General features: G+C 38.2%; 1 protein-coding gene across 1 annotated transcript in view; it reads left to right on the top strand.

Annotated features, from left to right (window-relative positions):
* Positions 1-21,845, top strand: part of GABRB1 (gamma-aminobutyric acid type A receptor subunit beta1) — a 384,587-nt gene that overhangs the window by 312,148 nt on the left and 50,594 nt on the right. The window lies entirely within an intron of this gene.

Here is a 21,845-nt window from a genome sequence, read left to right as displayed (position 1 = left end):
TTCTGATTCTTCCATCATATGTAAGTGTTTATTGTGCATACACCATTCCTGACACTGTCAGTACTTCTAGGATGGCAAGATGACTATATTATAGTCACCCAAGGCTACATTCCTAAAACAGCATTTGTACAGATGCATGAATGCCATTCTCAAGAGATTTAAATTATTAGAAACTAGATCGTTCACCAACAACATATGGTTGCTATTTTAAATTAGCATCAAAGTCCAATGCACTTTTTTGTCAGGTTCACAGGCCAGTGACTCAATTCCTTTTACATTAAGTTGGGATCACTTAAAAACACTCTGTGGGCACATCTCTCTCCCTAACAATGGCAGCTTAAATACAGCTACTGATTTCAGCATATTCCTGTGCATCTCATTGCTAAACAGACCACTTTTCAACATTCTTTTGTGTGACCTATGAAGTACCATGCAGATGATTGCTCAGCCTGCTTTATAGACGAGGAAGTGACATGACAAAGAATTTGGCCCACAATTCCTCTCCCTAATTCTCAGGAAGGAAATCTCCATTATTTGCTGCATTTGAAAAACTGTGTCCCCTACACAACTATAGGTAGAGTCTCCATTTCCTTAAGAGAGGAAAGGGGGGATGTCCAACCATTTGTAAATTTTCCAAAAGTGTCCCTTCGTTGGTTTAACAGTCTCTACCTAAGAGTTTGGGGAATCAAGTAAAATGTCAAGTAAAAACAAAACAAACTTGGTTAATAATTCAAATGTTTACTCATCCACACACTTTCTATAATCCTTATCATTGATCATGGACTATTCCAGGCAGAACAAAATCTCTGTCCAGATGTACCTTACAATCTATTATAGACAGATAGAAAAAGATCAAAACAAAGTCGCTGGTATAAAATATAATGCAGGAGTATGATATGCTGTGACAAGTGTGTTGAAGAAAAGAAAGATGGGGTAGAGGGATGGAGAGGTGTGTGAGTAGAGGCAGACACATATGCACACGGTTTGGAGTCAGGAAGTTATGCAAATCCAATCATGTTAACACAAGGAGAGATAAGCCAGAGTGTGTCTACAGTTCATAGGTATTGAAAGATCTGTTCAGTTCCACCAAGACACTCAGCCATTCCAAACTGTGGGCTCCAGTCTTCCCCTTGCTCAGTCCATTGTCCTGTCTGGCCTCAGTGCAATGAAAAAACAGGGTCTGCTTTAAATAAATCACATATGTGAAACCCTAACCATGATCATTCAATAACTTCAGCATAACGTCACTGCCAGTGAGTAAGTACACTTAGAAGTTATCTCAGTGATTTTGGGAAGCTTATTTGATGTGTCCCTTCCCCTTCCCAATGCTCAAGATAAGATGAGACTGAAACAGTGACCTTCTAAGTGGAGAACAGTTCACACCTCCATTCTGTGTGGTCTGAGAACTATCCTATACTGGAGCAATAAAGGTTCCCTCCATTGTCCCATGGAGTCTCAGCCCCACAGTATGGTGTCCTCTCTCAGTCACTGCCCTGTATGTTGACAGCCACACTGGGCTAAGTCTCCCGGAGGTGGGTGTGCATATAATCACCATAATATTTACACTCAGGCATAGTAGAAATTCTTCACTTCTCTGGAAGTTGCTTTTATTGAACCTTTATCAATCTCCATTATTATTTGCATTTGACTAAATATGAATATGAGTCTAGAGAATAATAGCATATATATATATATACATATATATACACACATATATATATACATATATATGTATATACAACAATGCTTTCATACATTTTCATTTGAGTCCCCCAAAGACTACATTCCTAAAATAGCATTTGTACAGATGCATGAATGCCGTTCTCAAGGGTTCTCAAGAAAAGTGAGATAGTTGTCATGGCTCCCATCATGCTGATGCTGTCCCCAAGCCCAAGAGAAGTTAAACGAATTTGCCAAGTAGACAGGGTTAAAATGTGGCTGAGCCCCGACTAAATTATGGGCCATATGAGTTTAAATTCTGTTCTTTCCACTACAGGAAATTGTGCCCTGTTGAACCAAGTTCTTCTAAGAGAACAAAATAAGACACTTTGGAAAACTTCATTGACTTTCTTAGGTCTCAAAGGTATTCCTGAATGTTGTAAAGCAATACTTTACTAAATAATACCTAGATGGATTTTTTTAAAAAATCTTAATGGTTTTTCCCCAAGGTGCTAGCTATAACTCTGTGTATATAAATGCATTGAGTTGAAGCTTAACATTCCCAAATTTAACATTTGAGATTCTGTTTCTAGTCAAGTTTCTATCAAGAAAACAGAAGAACCACTCAATATATTCAAGATATAGAAGGTTTTAATATAGGGAACTGAGAGCATACAGGAAGACTGGAAAAGCTGATGAGCTGAGGTGAAAGAAATCAACCTCAGCAACTTCAGCCTGAAGTACCCAAGCAGTGAAGGTGCTGCAATACTCAGGATCTCTGGGAAGCCCCGACCAATTATCTCTGTCTCTATAGCAAGGTAGAGGTACTCAAGGACTCCCCAGCAAGTCACTGAATCTCATCTTCCCATGCATCTGGCAGCAATTGTCCCCAGAAAGTAATGGCCTCTCCTCCTCCATCTTCCAAATCTGGTACCAGTGCCTCTCTTTGGCAAACTCTATCCTGGGGAAGGAGACCTCTGGGAAAATTGTTTCCAGCTTCTCTTCAATGATACTTGGGGTGGTGATGCCAAGTTGACAATAAACAAACAAACACAAGCATGTCAAAGTGATCTCAGATTTCCAAGTCTCACTATTTATAAGTTTTCTGAAACACAACGTGGAATCCTATCCCCTAACTGACATAGGAAAGGAGCAAGCCACACAGCCAGGGAGGGTACCTCATCATTCATCCAGCTTCCCCGCCAAGTAATCGTCAAATATTTGATTCTATCTTTTTATGTGCAGTGAACAAAACAGACATGGACCCAGACCATGCTTACATCTTGATAGGACTTTGTCCTCAACTCCTTTGAAGTTGCGTTTGGGGGAGGATTTATATGTTGTTGAGTCATTCACAAATCTGGGTAACATCAAGGTTCTGAGACTGGCTCAGCCATCTTAACAACCAACTTTCCAAAACCACCCAATTCAGTCATAAAAGCAATCCAAAATACCCACTGAGTCATCAGAGGTCATTTCTTGATTCATGGCCATGCTCACATATGCAAATATGTATAGCACTTTGTACTTACTGAAAGGTATTCTCTAGCGTTGTCTTGTTTGACCCTCACAAATCATCTTGCAGGTATGGGCAGATAATTTTTCTCTTTTCATTAATGAAAAATTGAGGACACAGAGAGGGGCAATTCATTGTTTTATTAAAGACCAATGCTGGACTTGAAACTAGATCTCAATTTAGGGTCCTTTTACAGCATCCCACTGCCTCTTTTGTACTAAAAGAACTGGAATCAGCACTTGCTAGGTGTGAAACTACAGAATTAAAAAGGTCTAGGCCTTCTTAATCATTTTTATTGCCCACTTGTAATCGTTCTTCCAGCTTAAATTCTGAACCAAAGTGTCTGGAAGTGTCCTCTTCTTTGTTAATGAAAAAGTGAGCAAATCTCCCTTAGACACAGTCCTTCTCTTTAATGGACATTTTCTGCAATAAATAGGTCACTTGGTCATATCCATATCTGTGAGTAGTTTATTAAGTCAGATCTGTCTTAAAATATCTGAGCCTGACAAAAATCCTTTTAGGGAACCCACGCAATTGTGACAGAATCTTAGAACTAGAAGAGGACACTGAAGATTATTTAGGCCACTTCTGTCAGATACAGATGAGGAGAATGAAATTCTCAAGTCTCAGTGACATTGAGGTCAAAATCACACAGCTAGTTACCTAGATGCAGACCTGTGCACAAAAGTCAGATTTAAAGATTCAGTGAGCATATGCTATGCTGCCAGTGTGTGGGGAGTATAGGAAAAATTTAAGAATATTCTCTGGATTAAAACCAAGTTATGGAGACATAAAACAATGAAAGAAAAATACAAAGCAGGAAATAATTGAAAAATAATGGTCTGTAAGCTGTAATTGCTGTAATTCCCTAGGGGAATAGATCAAGAATTTATTTTTAATCTCTACCTATTCTACAAAAGATGTGAAGCACTTCACAAAAAATACTTTCAGTGTAAAAAGATTAGAGTAAGCAGTTGTGGTGACCAGGACAAAGGGAAACTATGGGTGGAAAAATAATAAAGCAAAACCTGTTATTAGGGTGGACCATAGAGTTGAGAGAAATGGACCCCAGAGTTTTCACTAAGTTTTCTAATGGCCAAAGCAAGTAAACACAATCAACTTATAAGAGTCGAATTGTCCATAAAGCCAAACCTAATTTACTATTCTGTAGTATTTCTCTAGTAGGTATTCAGAAAGAGGGCTCGGAGTTTTATCCAGTTCTTCCATACACAGTCCACCGGTGTGCTCTGTTGGCATAACACCAAAGTACAATTCAGTAAAGCAATTCTATTAAATCCAAAATGATGCTGCTGAAGGATCCAGCAGTCTTGTGGTCTGGCTTGATTCAAAGGCATCATTCAAAGCATGTAGAGAATGGATCAAGTACCTGACCCCAAAATATTTCTTCCAAAATATTATTTATGGTGATACGGAAAGCAAGGAGCTCATGGTATATATACTATTTGTCAAGAGCCAATGGTGTGTATAGTCTGTCATGCTGGGTGATGGATGCTCCACAAGCTAGTTAATCAAACAAGCAGAGTTGAGTGTCGTTAAGGGCATTTGTGAAAATGAAAGAGCCTAATTGTCACGTTTAATGCCTTTGTACAGGGCCAAGGTCAAAACCGCACGCACCTAACTTAAAATATATATATATGGCCTGTTCTGGGTCAAGAGCAAAGCAGGCCTGAGACCACAGGTCAGAGAATTTAGGAGTGGCCTCCAAAAAGAGATGGGACTTGAACTGGGATGGACAGAGAAGAAAAGTGAGGAAATTTTAGATGGAAAGAATCACATGATCACGTGGTGAGGGGGTTACAGATAGGAGATGAGTTGGTTTGCCGTCAAAATTTGTGACTTTAAAATGCAGTAACAATGGAGCAAATGTAAACATAATCCAACTTGATTTTTTTATAGCAATACTGCGAGTAGAAAGTTCTTTAATTTGATATGACAGCACTGGTTTGACAGGATTTTGAGCCCATGAATTCAGTAAGTGGGTTTGTTTTGATGACCTTTGCTAAGTTGTTGAATGCCGTGAAAATCCCCTGCAGACTTTCTAATGGTTCCAAAGCTAAAAATAATGACCTCACTGAAGATTCTGTCAGCTACTCCGATTCAGAGAATGGCTGAGAATGACTGATGGACTCTGGTTCCAAAACGAGGCTCAGAAATTTGCAGCCTGACACATCTCGTACATACCAGAAAATGATGTCTGTCTTACTAGAGAGCAAACATAGGGTCAGAGGGAGCCATAAGCACTATCTCTTCTAAATGAAAATTGTAATTACATTAATGCTTCACTGTAGGCTAACTCTGTACCAGGTATTGTGTTTCACATGTATTACGTATTTCATATTATCCTCACAACCTCTCCATGAAGAAGTATCACTAGCTTCTAGATGTAGTAACAAAGATTCATAAGCTTTAAGTAACTTGCTTAAAGTTACACAGCTCATTAATGCCAAAGTTTTGAACCTAGGTCTTTCCGACTCAAAAGCTAGCGTTCTGAGGACTTCCCTGGTGGTCCAGTGGTTAAGACTCTGCGCTTGCACTGCAGGGAGTGAGGGTTCGATCTCTGGTCAGGGGACTAAGATCCCTCATGTTGTGAGGTGCTGCCAAATAAAAAAATATATATTAAAAAATTTTTTGAAAAAGCTAGTGTTTTTCACCTCTACATAATATAGATTCTAAGCCTTGTAGGGGCCATTACTTTAGATTATATTACTAAAGCACTTTGTTAGGCAGTGTAAAGCCCAATTTAAAAAAAACAAAAGAAACAATCCCTTGGTGAAGAATCAGGGAATTTGAAGGTCAACTAAGGACCTGCAGAATCATTAACTCAACCCTCTAATTCTGGATGTGAGATCCTGAAGGGTGATACCAAATGTGAGCTGTCCAGAGTTCTGCAGCTGGTTAATGGAGAATCAGGCCATCCAGTTCACAACATCGTGATCCTGAACATTGCCCCTGCTGTCTGCTCTGGGGCAGGTCAACAATTAGTTGTAAAATGTGAGAAAAGAAATGAGCCTGGGTATAAAAGAAACCGAAACATTTTACCATATTCAGTCAGGTCCACCGTGGTATTATATGGTTAGAGAACTAGAAGTTGGGTTTCTGCTTTTATAATGAAAACATCCTAAGGACCCAGAGAATATTAAAGGATAATTGTTAATAATTTGGAGGGGAAAAAAGTCACATACAGAGAGTCTTATATAACCAGGTTAAAATCAAACTTACTGATCTGTTTCAGCCCGCCACCTCTTTGAGTTCAGCAGTGAACATGAGCACAACTGCCAATTTTCATGGTTGGACTGAAAAATTGTTGAAATCTTCTTAAGTGTCAGTAGGGTATCTCCAACCTGTTATTGACACTCAGCATTCTCATGAGTGTAACCCTCCACCAATCTGTTGTGTTTTTAGTGCCCGGTGAAGCATTTATCTGCATTATTAAAATGTACATCTGATCTTACCAAAATATGTGACTTCCTCCCTTCTCTGAACAATTGAATATCTTCCCTTAAAAACATACATAGTTTCTAGAATTGGTATCAAATAATCAGCATGTTTGGTTAACTAGTTAATTATTTCAGTAATGCATTCAGCAAGTATTCATTGCACCTGGATGGTACCCGGCACTGTGCTAGATGACAGTGGTGAGCAAAAGGAGAGAGGGTCCCTACCCTCCCTAATGGAGCATCCAGGTAGGGGAGGAAGATAGGCATTTAGCAAAGACTTACACCAATACATCGCTGTGCACTAGTGGTACTTTATACTATTAGAGGGTAAATGAGGGGGATTGGACTTATGGTGGTCAAGAGAGTTTCCTTGAGAATATATGTACTGTTTATAGATCTAAAGGCTGAGTAAGGAGTTAATGAGGCAAACAGGAGAAAAAAATATAGTCCAGGCAGAGAGAACATCAAATTCAAGACCCTGTGGCAGGAGGGATCCTGGCAAACATGGTGGACAGAAATAAATCTAATGCAGTTGTAGCAGCAGGAGAAAAAAGACCATGGTGTGAGTTGAAGCTGGAAATATAGGCAGAAGACTTACCTTGCAGGGTCTTATAAGAGTTTTGTCTTAAAAAAAAAAAAGAGCTTTGTATTTATCCTAGGAAGAGTGGATCACTGGAGGATTTTTGAGCTGGGGGAAGGCGGGTTAACATGATCAGATTTGTGTTTGAAAAATCACTCTCGCTGTGGTATTGAGAACAGATGCAGGTAGAGAAAGAAGATTAACCATTTTGAAGACTATCAGAATGGACCAGGGGAAGAAGATGCTAGCTTGAATCTGGTTGGAAATGGAAAGGAGTAGATGGATATAAGGGAGAGTTAGAAGGAAAAACAAATGGGACTTAGTGAAGAATTCAATATGAATGAGAAAGATAGAGAAACAAAAAATGGTCCCTACGATTACCAAGGATTTTTGCTTGGATTAGTAGATGAATGAGGATGTCATTCACCCAAAATGAGAAGAATGGGAATGCTTTGGATTCTGAGTGGGGGGCAAGGAAGAGATCACAAGTTTAATTTTTGATTTCTTGATGTATGATATAGGTCCGAAGCATGGAGAGAGGTCTACCCTGAAAACATAAATCTGTGAATCATCTGAATAGTTTGAAAATTATAGCTATAGGCATAGGTGAATTTCCCTGAGAAGATGATGCAGAGTAAGGAATGAAGAGTTAGGAGGCCTGAGGAACTCCAATATTTGATGATTAGGTAGAATAAGATAAGAATGGAAAAGAGACAAGGAAGGAACAGCCAGAGAAATAGGAAGAAAACCATGAAGTGCAGAGTTCCAGAAGCCAAAGAAACGAAGTAAAGTAAACCCTGGGTTCAATAAGCTCTAACCTGAAATATACATACATATATATATATATATATATATATATATATATATATATATATATATATATATGGCTTTGTCTCATCAGCAACATTGCACAAACTTCTAGTCAAGTTCAAATTGGAATAAAGCAAAGAGCATCGATTTCTAATTCCAGTTCTGATATTAACTCTCAGACCTTAGGCAGTTCAGTCTTTGTGATATATTTCTTTCAACAAAATTATGAAATATGTCAGAATCTATTTACATAAATATACACACCTTATAGTCCTCTCATATGTACTGATCTTTGCTTCTGTAAGTTGTTTATCAACTATAGAAATACTTTCTGACTTTGTATCCATGAAAATGCTAAGGATAGAATATAATAACCTGTACTTTTCAGAATATAAGAAATTCTTTTGCAGGATGACTGCAATATGCTTTATTGGTCTCAACTAACTTCATGCTTGAAAAAATATATTTAATTTATTACTTTATATCAGTTCTTATTTTTTCATTCAAAGTATTTTCCTCTTGGGCTTAGACTATAGATATATATAATGAGGTTTTAAGGCATTCATTAATTAATATATATCTAAATCTATTAAAGATGGGATTTTCAATATACATTTTCTCAAGTAACTTAAATGTATGTGTACAATTTTAATATATCTGGCCTTAATGTATTGCAAAGATAACAGACCCTACTGGCTAACTCCTCTATACCATAGTGGAAAAGGCATGGTGTAAGAATCAAACATCTCTGGGTTTGAGCCCAGATTTGCTACCTGGGCAGGTTGTCGTTATACCACCCTGTGTCTCATTTGCTTCTTCTGTGAAATATGGACAACAATACTTAACCTCATAAGGTTTCTGTCAGAAAATGTCTACCACATGTAAGTACTCAATAAATGTTAATGCCTTCTTGACATCACAATAATAATATGCCAGAATAGTTGCCACCTGAAATCAGAACAAATTATGACTGTATTGTAAGCTGTTGAACTAGCATGCATGCCATCCAGAAAAATAATCACATGTTTTTCAATATATTCAGAGTGCCATGAGCGCTAATGACATGAAGATAACAAGTCAACCCTGAGTTTATGGTCATCTCATAGCTTTTGATTTAAAACATTTGATGATCCTCATCAATGTAGATAGTTTAACTTCCATATGATTTGAGCAAAGAAAGTGATGGTTTCTCCTGCACTAGCTTTCAGGAGAAGAGGCCCAACTAAGAGGTTTTCACAGAGAATTCCTTCAGTAATGATGTGTGGAGTGAATGAATAGTGAAATGGAATGAGATAAAAGTTTATTTCCTTATTTTAGGAAATGTATAGAAGTTAGAGATTATGCTGATTTTGCAAATTTCACAGTTCTGTGGAAAACTCAGTGCTATGGTGTGCTCCGCAATCATTCATTTAATCAATAGATAAAGTACTTTGTTGCTATGATATTAGGTGCCATGATGGTTTAAAAAAAAATCACGTCTATAGGTCTCTGCCCTACAGACTTATAGTGTCAGATAGGAAAATCATGAACCAGATAATCACAAGATTATTTCCAAAGCTAGTCAAATAAATTGTTCCCCCCTCATCTAATCTTCGTCTAATCCTCCCATTTTAGGCCAAGAGTGTCTATTATATTTCCCCAACAAAACAATATCCAATCCAGCCAAACCAAAAGCCAAGACAAATTGTTGATTTTGTTCCTTTTAACTTCACCATACATATTGATATCATCTTCTTTAATGTATTGTTTTCTTCTAGATTCTGAGCATATAGGTACATTCTAATTTGCCTATTGCCTAACTGATATATTTACACTCACATTTTTTGGTTTGCATGTTTGGAATTGCTTATTTTGGATATTTTGTTTATTTTGTCACAGTAGTAAGGGTTTAATAAGGAGAAAGTATAGAAAGTTCAGAGATCTTTCCTGGCATACTTCTCTATCCAGTTTCCCTTCAATGTTTTTTAATTAAGCCAAAACTACTAAAAATATAAAAATGTAATAATGAATTTCATCAAAGTTCCTCTCACTTAAGTATTTTCTCTGACAGTGAGGTCAAGACACATTTCAGGTTAAGTGATTCCTTTGATGTTTCCCTCACAAGTGCATAACGTAATCATTGCTAACTTATTTTTAAGGTGAATCAAGATCAATCTTTAATTAATTTAAGTGAATGCTTTTGTAAGCCTTCTTGATATAAATGCCTTGAATTTGTCTTCTAATATGTAAAAGAATATTCCCTTTACCACCTTGAGAGATGAATTGGTATGTTATTTTTTCTTCCTTATTGTAAAATGAGAATGGCAATACTTTTCTTGAAATATCATTGAGCCTGGTACATAGTAGGCATTCATTTTCTATTTTTATTTTTATCAGTAATACAGGTACATGGTTTAAGAATGCAATAGTTTTCCAAGGTCTGTTATAAAAACAGCAGTCTCCTGTTTGTCTCTGCACCCCATCTCCCTCCATTCCCATTAACCAGCAGTCACTGATTTCAACTCTTTCAGTTTGTTTTAATGTGTACCTTCACATGTCTAAATAATAGCACTACACTGTTAATTCTTGGTTTTTTGCTTTAATACCTTGTACCTTTTTCACACACTCCCATATCCCCTCACCAACACACATACACATACACACTTCTTTCCTGTTCATCTCCCTAATATTGGTGTCTACTGATCAATCAATATCCATTAGTATTAAAATATTGAGATACTTCCCTTTAGGTTGGAAAATAGCTATTGCCTTGAAGCTCTCGAGCCCAGCACCACCCCTAGAACTCTCATATATTTTCCTACCACAATCCAACAAGGAAGGGAGTAATACCCGACACAGCTTTAGACAGTGTCCAGTATATTTTGGTTTGTGGCCCATACCAGACCAATAACTGGTAAAAATTTAATATTTGTCATATAATCCCAGGTTATATTACAATTTTTGTTTATTCTGATGTTCAATGCTCATATTATTACAACTCCGTGAACATTATCCACAGGTAGGCTATTTAGTATACTATGACTAAATTCACTTTCCTGTACAACCTAGCCTCTTTACCATTACTCAGTCATCTACAAACTCTTTGTTCTAGGTGTACGTCTCTTCTTGAACACACAGGTGATATATCCAATTAATCTTCCTAGGGATGTCTCTCCAAGAACTCTGTGTTCTCTTGCTCCCATCTTAACTGGTTACTCTCCGGGTCTGCCTGCAGTACTCTCACCTTAAGATCTCCTTTCCCATCATCCTAGGAATTTCTTGTGTATCTTTTGTATGGGAGCCTCTGTTTTCTGAATTCCACATCACCTTCTTCCTTAATTTACATCCTGGTGGAGCCTTCCCCCCTAGCTTCCTGAGAGTGGCTGAGGGAAGATAAACGTTTTGAGACCTTGCATGTCTGGCAATGCCTTTATTCACTCCTGAAAATTGATAGAACTTTTATGTATATAGACTCCTATGTAAGAAATCAACTTCCCTTGGGTTTTCTAAGGCAATATTTCAGTGTCTTCTAGCTTCTGATATTGCTACTGAGAAGGCCAATGCTATTCTGATTCTTGAATCTTTATATATGGATAGTTTTTTCCTTTGCATCATTTTAGGATATGCTCTCTGCTTCTCAAGATTCTAAATTTCATAATGATGAGCCTTATTGTGAGGCTTTTCGATCACGTTAAGTATCAGATTGGACTTTCAATCTGAAGACACCGAGAATGTCCTATAGTTGGAATCATAAGTGTCTTAGTCCTTTGGGGTTGCTCTAACAAAATACTATAAACTGAGTGGCTTATAAACAACAGAAGTTTATTTCTTACAGTTCTGGAGGCTGGGAAGTCCAAGATCATGAGGTCAGCTGATTTGGTATCTAGTGAGGGCCTGCTTCCTAGTTCACAGGTGGCCGTCTTCTCTCTGTGTCCTCACATGGTGGAAGGGGCAAGGGAGCTCTCTAGAGCCTCTTCCGTAAGGGGACTAACGCCATTCATGAGAGCTCTACTCTCATGGCCTAATCACCTCCCAAGGACTCCACCTCCTAATACCATCCCATTGTGCATTAGGATTTTAACATATGAATTTTGCAGGCACACAAACATTAAGCCTGTAGCAATACAGCATGTAGCCTTTTCAAATTGACTTCTTTCACTCAGCAATATTGGCTCAATAGCTCATCTCTTTTTAGCACTGAGTAGTATTCTATTTATGGATATACCACAGTTGGTCCATTTACTTACTGAAGGACATCTTGGTTTCTTCCATGTTTTGGCAATCATGAATAAAGCTGCTATAAATATTCATGTGCAGGTTTTTGTGTGGACTTAAGTTTTTAACCTATTTTGGTAAATACCAAGGAGTGCAATTCCTGGATAGTATATGAGTATGTTTAGTTTTGTAGGAAAGTGCCAAACTGTCTTCCAAAGTGGCAGTACCATTTTGCATACCCACTAGCAATGAATGAGAGTTCCTTTGCTCCATATCCTTGCCAACATTCGGTGTTGTCAGTGTTTGGATTTTAGCCATTTCAATAGGTATATAGTGGTATCTCACTGCTGTTTTAATTTGCAGTTTCCTAATGACATATGATGTTGAGCATCTTTTTTATATACATATTTGCCATCTGTGTTTCTTATTTGGTGAGGTCTTTGCAGATCTTCTGCCCATTTTTTAATTGAGCTGTTTGTTTTCTTAGTGTTGAGTTTTAAGAGTTCGTTATATATTTTGGATACCAGTCCTTTACTGGAAATGTGTTGTACACCACTTTATTTTTAAATTGTTTTAATAGTAATGCACTTACATAGTTAAAAAACAAAATTAAAACATAAATATTGGGAAGTCTCACTGCCCCCCACTCCTTCCAAATTCACCCTTTTCCTTCACCATTTTTATTATTTTCTGATTTATCCTTCTGGGTCTCTTTATGCAAATACAAGCAGCTACAAATACACATTTTACTTTTCCCAAAGTGGCATTTCATGTACATAATTCTACACCTTGCTTTTTCAGTTAACACTGTATCTTGGACATCTTTCCATATCTTATCATAGCGCTTTTCCCCATTTTTTGGGTTTTTTTTTACTGCTGCATCATGTTCCACTGTGGGGATATACTACGGTTAAGAAATTTCCTATTACTGGACACATCACCCCGAATTTTTAAGGTACCTGGTGCTCTCAACTGCTGAGATTTTTTGAGGCTCTATAATGAAAATTGGGTGCTTCTTAACTTTCCCCCACTGCCAGCTTAGGTTCTGTTTTCTTGCATGTGCTAGGACATTTTCCACTTGTCCCTCTGCTTTCTAGCTCCCACAGTTTCTTTTGTTCACCACTTAGTAGCATAGCAGTATCATCTTCAAATGGAAGGAACCCTTCCTTGATTGGCTAGATGTCTATAAATAAGTTCACTCTCCTCTTGTATACTTCTACAGTACTTTTCCAGACTTTGGTCATACCTTTTCAGAATGAAGAGACTCAATTTCCATGAATGAAAATAATCTTTTCATTAGAAAAGAATTAGAATCTTTTCATTAGAAGAATTAGAAGGTTGGGCATAAAATTGTTTCCTTTTTTCAGAGACCAAAAACACAGAGAAACAGTATGGTCTAAAGACTTCCTGGGGTCATTCAGCAAGGTGATGAATTTCTTTCTATGGCTTTTGCCTCCCTATCCATGGCTATAACTATTACAGAACCATTTCTGTCCCTGAATTTCGACTTGGTAAGCCTGATTACTGTTTTCCTAATTTATAGACACTGTTAGCACTTTCAATGCAGATACATCAAGGACCCTCAGGGAGCAGTAGTTCTCCTGCTGTACACTTCAATTGATATAGTCATTTGGTTCATCAACTGTATGAGTCAAAGGATGGACTTCTCTTTTGAGGCTGTAGAGCAGTGGTTGAATTTGTGCCCTGCAATCAGACAGAACCCACAGCTATTCCACTTTCTAGTTATGTCACCTTTGGCAAGTTATTTAACCCTTCTAAACCTGTGTTTCCCTGTCTATAAAATAATGTGCATCTCATAGGTTTTTTGTGAAGATGAATTGTGTGTAAAGCAACTAGTACAGAGCCAAGCAATTCTCCAACACCAGCTGGATGTCCTACAACTCAACTCAATTCTGACACTATTTCCCTGGAGATAGCAACAGATTCCACAGGTGAAGGGCTCAGTCCTACAGACTGTCCCCCCACCCCCACCCCAGATTCCAGCTGAAAGTCGATTATCACCTGTGCTTCTGACTGAGTGGCTATGGATCAGAGGTTCCAATGATCCCCCCACCCTTGAGTTCAATTAATTTGCTAGAGGGCTCACAGGACTCCGAGAAACATTTGCCATACTAATGATAGATAACCAGTCTATTATAAAAGGATATAACTCAGGAACAGCCAGATGGAAGAGATGCATAGGGCAAGGTATGGGGAAAGGACCCTGAGCTTCCATACTGTCTCCATCCACTCTCCCTGAATCTCCACATGTTTACCAACCCAGAAGCCCTCTGAACCCAGTCCTTTGGGGTTTTTAAGGAGGCTTAATTACATAAGCATGATTGATTAAATCATTGGCATTAGTGATTGATTCAACTTCCACCTCCAGTCTTCTCCCCTGAGGTGGAGGGGTGGGACTGAAAGTTCCAACCCTCTAATCTCATGATTGGCTCCACTGGCAACCAGCCTCCATTCTTAGGTGCTTTCCAAAATTCAGTTCATTAGCATAAACCTAGTTGTGGTGAGAAGCATCTTGTTGTAAATAATAAGACCCCCATTTCACTTTTATGGTTTCAAGAACTAAGGACAAAGGGCTAATTATTATAATAAAAATGCTCCCATGGCTCTTATCACTAAGGAAATTCCAAGGGTTTGGGGAGCTGTGAGCCAGGAACCACGGACAAAGACAAAAAATATATGTGAAATATATTTTGGTCATTTGAATGATCAAATATGTATACCTTATAAATCACAATATTGTCATTTGTCTTCCCAACTGGTCTAAAAACTCCATGAATAAAGAGATCCTGCCTCTATTCCTCCTCTTTAGCAGGTGCCAAGCAAAGTACCTAGCTCATAGCAGAAATTGACAAATACTCATTAACTAACTCTTTCAATAAAGGAAGGAGCAAATAGATATGTCTTGTTCACATTCATTCTCAGGATGTAAAAAAAAAAATTTTTTTCAAGAAAACTATGAAGTGCATGTATTTAGGAAAGTCAGTTTGCTATTATAGGAAGATCCACTACTCCTCCAAATTTGGTCTCCAAATGCTCTTCTAAGGAGCAAATTTTAAGCAAATATTTCTTGACTGACTATACCCACTCAATCTAGTCTACCATCCCCTTGTTCTTGGTGGATTTAAGGTTCTTGCCTCGTCGCGGAAGAATTTGGAGAGGAAGTGATAGGTAAGAAGTGGATTTATTTAGAGAGAAATGCACTCCACAGACAGAGTGTGGGCCATCTCAGAAGGTGAGAGAGCCTTGAAATGTGGCGTGGCTAGTTTTTATGGGTTGGGTAATTTCATAGGCTAATGAGTGAGAGGATTTGGGGGAAGGGGCAGGGATTTCCAGGAATTGGGCCACTGCCCACTTTTTGACCTTTTATGGTTGGCCTCAGAACTGTCATGACGCTGGTGGGTGTGTCATTTAGCATGTTAATGTATCACAATGAGCATATAAGGAGGCTCGAGGTCTACTGGAAGTCGAATCTTCTGTCATCTTGGACCCAGTTGGTTCTAATCAGTCTTTGTCATGTCCTATGGCTATATCATTCTTTTAAAGGTTGTTGCCTAGCCCCTTCCCTACTGTTTCACCCTCTGTAGCTGCATTTATACTTAAGACAAAGGGAGAAGTGAGAAAATGCTGTGTTTAGTACGTGGAAAGTATCCGTCATAGGTGAGATGACCTTTGTGTCATGAAGGTGCTGGTTTGATTTGGCAGGGGAGAATGGGTCATAAACCTTAATAAAAATGCCATGGAAGATGTTGATCTAGTTTTATTTGTTAACTGGTATTTTTATCCAGAAAGTTTCCATCATATAATGTTCAATAATAATGCCACCCAGAAAAAAAGAAACCACTCAAAATAATTGACATTTATTTGTTGTTGTCTTGTGGGTAAAAATCTGATAAAATCAGATTAAAAATATTGTTTCATTGGTCTTTTTGATGCCCTGAAGGCTGAAAATTGTTACAATAGGTCCTGTTTTTGCCCAGTCCTACTCTACACAACGTACATTATGTCTGATTCTCACAAATATCCTTCAGGATCAGCAATGTACCGTTATTCCTGTTTTACAAATGGAGAAATGGAGACCCGTAAAAAAAAAAAAAAAAAAAAAAAAAATGCCAGTGATCACTATAGTGCTAAGCAGAAAGACAGGATACAAACCCTGTTCCTTCTGACTCCAAAGTTCATGTTTCTCAATACCTTCCTCTCTTGTAATGAGGTGTTTTCCCCTAGCAATCATAATGAAATCTCTTCATAGGGAATAAAATAGTGTTAGACACCTCATGTCACACTTATCACACCAAATTTCCTAAACCAAGTCAATACATACAAAAAGGGTAAGAAGTTTAGGAGTAAGAGTTTAGGAGTTGTCATAGGCAGCAGTGGTTAGAGAAGGAAACAGAGAGAAGATTAGAAAAGAATTGTTTAAAAAAAAAAAAGAAGAGTTTCTGTGACTAGTGGTCAGCAGATTGCAACGTCCATTCATATATGTGGTGAACATTGGTCACTTTTTGAATACCCAGCACTCCTATGTCTTCCATACCTCCGCCACACCCCCATCTATAAAGCAGTGCCTCTCACTATCAAAACTGAAAATAGCTAATACTCACTTTCCCAGCATTCCTTTCATCTGGGCATGAGACAGACGTAGGTTCCATCATTCACTCACTCATACTTACCGTAAACATCAAATCAAAATTTAGTGATGTAAAGAAGAAAGGAGCACAGAGAATCCATCATGGCAAGAGTAGCCCCATAACACAGCTGCTGGAGTGGTTCTGGTCTCCAGGCTCAGTGCTGTTGATGGTAGGAGCAACGTCCAGGGCAGAAGCAGTGGGGCCTCATAGGATCAGTTCTACAGCATCCATTTCAGCAGTGGTTCCTGGCTTTATCACCTCAGAGCCTGGTTCCCTGACACTCTCAGGGAACTTGTGAGCTCTCCAACATATTTTAATAAATGCCTTTGTATTTAAACTTAGTTCCTACTGCCTAAAACTTAGAATCCTGACTGGAAAAAAAGATAAATAATAACAATAATGCTAATAACTAGCATATCTTGAGAGCTTATGATTTAATTCTGCTCAGTGCTTTGAAAACATATTAATCACTGAAACCCAATAATTCCTCTATTACAGATGAAGAAACTAAGATATTAAGTGGCTTGCTCAAAGACATCTTGCTAGAAAGTGGCAGAGCCAAGATTTTGAACTCACCAGTGTGACTCCAAAACCTATTCACTCAGCCACTAAACTTGAATGTATACTTTAGGAGTAGTTTGCACTCAATTTTTTTTTTAAGTGTAAACATCCATAGGTAGTTGTATTAGGGTTTTCCAGAGAAACAAAATGAATTGGGTGTGTGTACATATATAGAAAGAGAGAGGAATTGGCTTATGAAATTATGAGGGCTAGCAAATTTGAAATCTGCAGGACAGGCCAGCAGGCCAGAGACCTAGGGGAGGATTAATGTTGCAGCTCAAGTCCAGAGGTGGTCTGGAGCAGAAATCCCTCTGCAGGTGTCGACATCCAAATCCCCTCTGCTTACGAGGAGGTCAGTCATATTGGAATAGGATCCGCACTAATGACTTCATTTTAACTTAGCTATCTCTGTAAAGACCCTATCTCCAAATACAGTCACATTCTGAGATACTCAGGGTTAGGGCTGCAGCATATGAATGTTGGAAGGGACATAATTTAGCCCATAAGAGTAGTAGTATAATTTCAACACAACATTTTGGAAAGTGTTCTAAATGTATACGTAGTCTCAGGGATTTTCTGAGTTTGGGTTATATATACATATATACTGCCTCTGGGGGCTCTGTCAGTTTTTAAAAGACCAGTCCTGCCCGTAGCCACCATCAAAATGGTAACCATAATATTATATTTTCGGTAACCAGAGTCTCCTATGTCTTAATTAAATAGCTTAGAAATGATGATAGGTAGCTACAAGGAAATTTTAGGTTGTGCTTCCTACCAGAAGTACAAGAACTGGTTGCCCTACAGTTTCCCAGTACTTAAACCCATCAGGAGAATCAAATGAAATCAACTGCACTATGGCACCGTGAAGCAGCTACTGAAAATATTCTTTTCCTTCAAGTACTGATGAATTTTGGCTATAATCTCACAGCTCTTGCAAAGGTTTCAAACCTCGAGGGGGCCAGACAGCATTGTGAGGTCTGAAGTACACCTCTTAGCAGTGAACATCGTGGTGGGAACATTTGTCATTTTTTTCAACTGGAGATTTGTTATTCAGTGGTTGCAAGTGAAGGTCAGTGTTTGGAAAAGCCACCGTAACTCTTCCATCAGTTATTTAATAGCAGCCAAACCATCTTGCATTTGTAGGACTCTTTGTACTTTCTAAAGTACTTGTACGCTCATTAGTTCATTTCATCTAAATGGTCCTTGATTGGCCTAAAAGTTAAATCAGCTTCCCAGTGTCCCTAGTGATCTTAGAGAGCACTATATGAGCTGAAAAAACATGACCCAAAGTGAAGAAATTGCTCTGAAATCATTCTGTAAAATCAAGGAACCATTATTAAATACAGTCATAAATAGTGAAGCTAACTGAGTTAAATCCTTAAGGGAATTGTGGGGATTACCCAAAGATTTTCAATCCCTTACTGTTTACTTTGTTTTTAACACCATTTTCTGTAGGGCTAAGCTTTTAAGTCCAATGTTACCTTATTAAAAATTTCAGACAAAAACATGCTTCCATTCCCATTCTGCTTTTCTCTTAATAGCCAAACCTATATATTCCTTTTAAAGAAAAACTGAAGGTAATTTGTTGTCAGAAGATCCTAAACTAAAAATACTTGTCACAATTAGATGGGGCCCGAATATTTCTCCCTACCCAAAGCAGATGGTGATCTCTTTTTTAAATAAAATAGTGATCTGTGTTTCTGCCTGTGTACCTTCTGCATCAGACATGAAGTAAAAATGAATTTCTATTTTGTTTCACTCTGGGAGCCTGTTACATTGACCGACATGGGTGGTGGGGTGGGAGGGAATCACCTAATTTGTTCAAATCTAGTCACACGATGTACAACAGAGGCATTGGCTGTTTCCACTCTCTGCAGGACAGCTTTAAAAAAAAATGAACAGACGCAAAATAATCTTGAAAATCCTCTTGTTATTCTGCTGGTGGAGTCTGTAGCTAAGGAGACATCTGTGATGGGAGATAAGGAAGATCATTTTTTTCTGAATACAAAGAGTGAAGTAAAAAGATCCTCTTGGGGGGATTTAAAACCTAAGAAATAACCTGATTCTTTGCCCATGCGTTTTTCAAATGATTGATTGCAGGAGTACTGCAATTCAGAGTTGATTTTTTTTCCCTATTTATTTGGTGTTAGAAAATAACAATGAAACTCAATCTCCTAAAATATGTAAGGAAAGAAAGAGCTAATTTCATATAAGAAGTGTGAAGGCACTGCCTGTACAATGTAATACAATGTGTCTCTAATCCTGGTTCTAATTACGGTGTGCAGCCATGTTTCTGTTGAGGTGGGAGTGCAGATAAAACCTTACTTCAAAGATACTTTCTGCTATTGATTTGATTATACAGTTCTATGGAGCAAATCATAATGCCTTTATAGTTGGTCCTACAAATAGCATCTCTCCTATTTTAATATAAAATATCCATCATTACAATGGGGAGTCTAATATATTTCCTTAGAACCTGAATTTGAATAATCAAAACTATTTATCAAATATTATATGTGTTATTACATGCAAAGTAAAATGGAGCTGTGGGTCAAGAATCCATACAATTAAGACCCAAAAGCCACCTTCCCATGAAGCACCCTGGCAATTCAAGCTGTGCTGAGATAGGAAATAATAAAACCACCAATTTTTACTAAGTGCTTATTATGCACCAGACACTATTTTAAATACTTTGTGCCTGTTAATTCATTTACTTCTCACAACAACCCTTTGAGAATAAGTATTATTATTTCTATTTTATAAATGAGAAAATAAAATCATAGAAATGTTAAGTACCTTGACAAAAATCAAACAGCTAGTGACTACAGGAGCCAGAATTCAAACCTAGTTAATCTGGTTCCAGAACCCAGGCCAGTAACCACAATACAGGGCAGACATTCAAGAAACTAGTGGCAAGAAGTAAACATGGTACATTATATGGTTCATTGTGTCTATAAGATTAAAATAAAACAAGGAGGTGAAGAGAATGCCAATGATTTTGGGGGGAGGAGGCCTTAATAGAGAAAGAAATTTCTTCTGGGGACTTAATGAAAACATGCCTATGAAAATATCTCATGGATTCGTAGTAACCTAGGCAAAGGGACAGGCATAAAAAATTTTGCAGATTCTAGCCTAAACAACAGCACGTGCAAAGGACCTGCGGCAAGAAGAAACTTGGGTGTTTGAGGAGCTGAAGTTGAAGCCAGAGTGACCAGAGGCAGAGTGAGGGCAGCCTGAAGGTGAAGAGGTTGGAGAAGCGGGGAAGCAGTCTACTCAGGACTTTGGGGGCTATGCTGTCCTGAGAGAAATGGGCAGCCGCTGAGAGAATTTAGGCAGAGGGGTGATGTGAACAGGTGTGCACTTTGAAATCAGTCGTCTGACTGCCACCCTGGAAAACAGTTTGGAGAGGTCTAGAGTAGAAGCAACTAGACCAGTTTAAAAAATATTGCAGTAGCATCAGCGAAAAATGATAAAAGCAGAGGTATCAGTAAAGATGGACAAAATTGAACTGGTTCAAGAGATGTTCCTGTGTTAACATTTTTTTGAATGATGGCAAATTAGATATTGGAGATAAGGAAGAAAATGTCGAAGAGGACTCTCAAATTTCTGACTAGTGCAACTCTGTGTATGACAGGTTTAGATGAGGAGATTAAGGGATCATGTTGAAGATATTGAACTTGAGGTGACTTTAGTTATCCACTGAAGTTGTCAAGTTCACAGTGAGACTATGGGTCCGAAGCGTAGAGGAGAGGTCTAGGCTGTATGTATACATTTGGAGGTTATCAAGGCAAAGAGAATTGTAAAACACCACCGGCCTGGATACTTCATCCAGGGACAAAATATAAAATAAGTGAGAAGAGAAGAAAGCCCAGGACCCAGCCTTCAGAGAAGATAAGTCTACAAAGAATTTATAAGACAGAGGTTCCAAATAAGTAGGAACATGACCAACAGAAATGGTGTCAGGGGAGCTAAGGGAGTAGAACTGAAGAAGGAAAGCAAAGACAACAGGGTCAAAGTCAAGTAAGTCAAGCTGAGAAGTCAAGTAAAATGAGGACTAAAAAATTGAATATAGCAAACTGAGAGTAAGAGTCACGGCTGTATTAACATAGACTGTTTGGGGGTGATGGGACCAGAGGTCAGACCAGAGTAGGGTGAGTGGAAAGTAAAGCAATGCAGGAACTGTAGACAACTCTAGAAATTATGCTGTGAAGCAGAGAGAGGGATTCGCATGGCAGCAAGCGAGAGATAATGGAATAAAGGGAATGACCTCAGACATCAAAGTCAAATCTCTAGTGACAGTATCTCAAAATCTGCCCACATTTCTAAACTACTGATCAAGCACAGATTTGTAATATTTGAACATTTTCAAAGAAAGGAGTAGTTTAAATGATCATAAATTTGTATAGGGTCCTTGGAGA

This window comes from Delphinus delphis, chromosome 5 (genome assembly GCF_949987515.2).
Source record: "Delphinus delphis chromosome 5, mDelDel1.2, whole genome shotgun sequence".
NCBI classification, from domain to species: domain Eukaryota; kingdom Metazoa; phylum Chordata; class Mammalia; order Artiodactyla; family Delphinidae; genus Delphinus; species Delphinus delphis.
The sequence above is the reverse complement of the archived record's forward strand: the minus strand, read 5'-3'. Positions and strand labels throughout refer to the sequence as shown.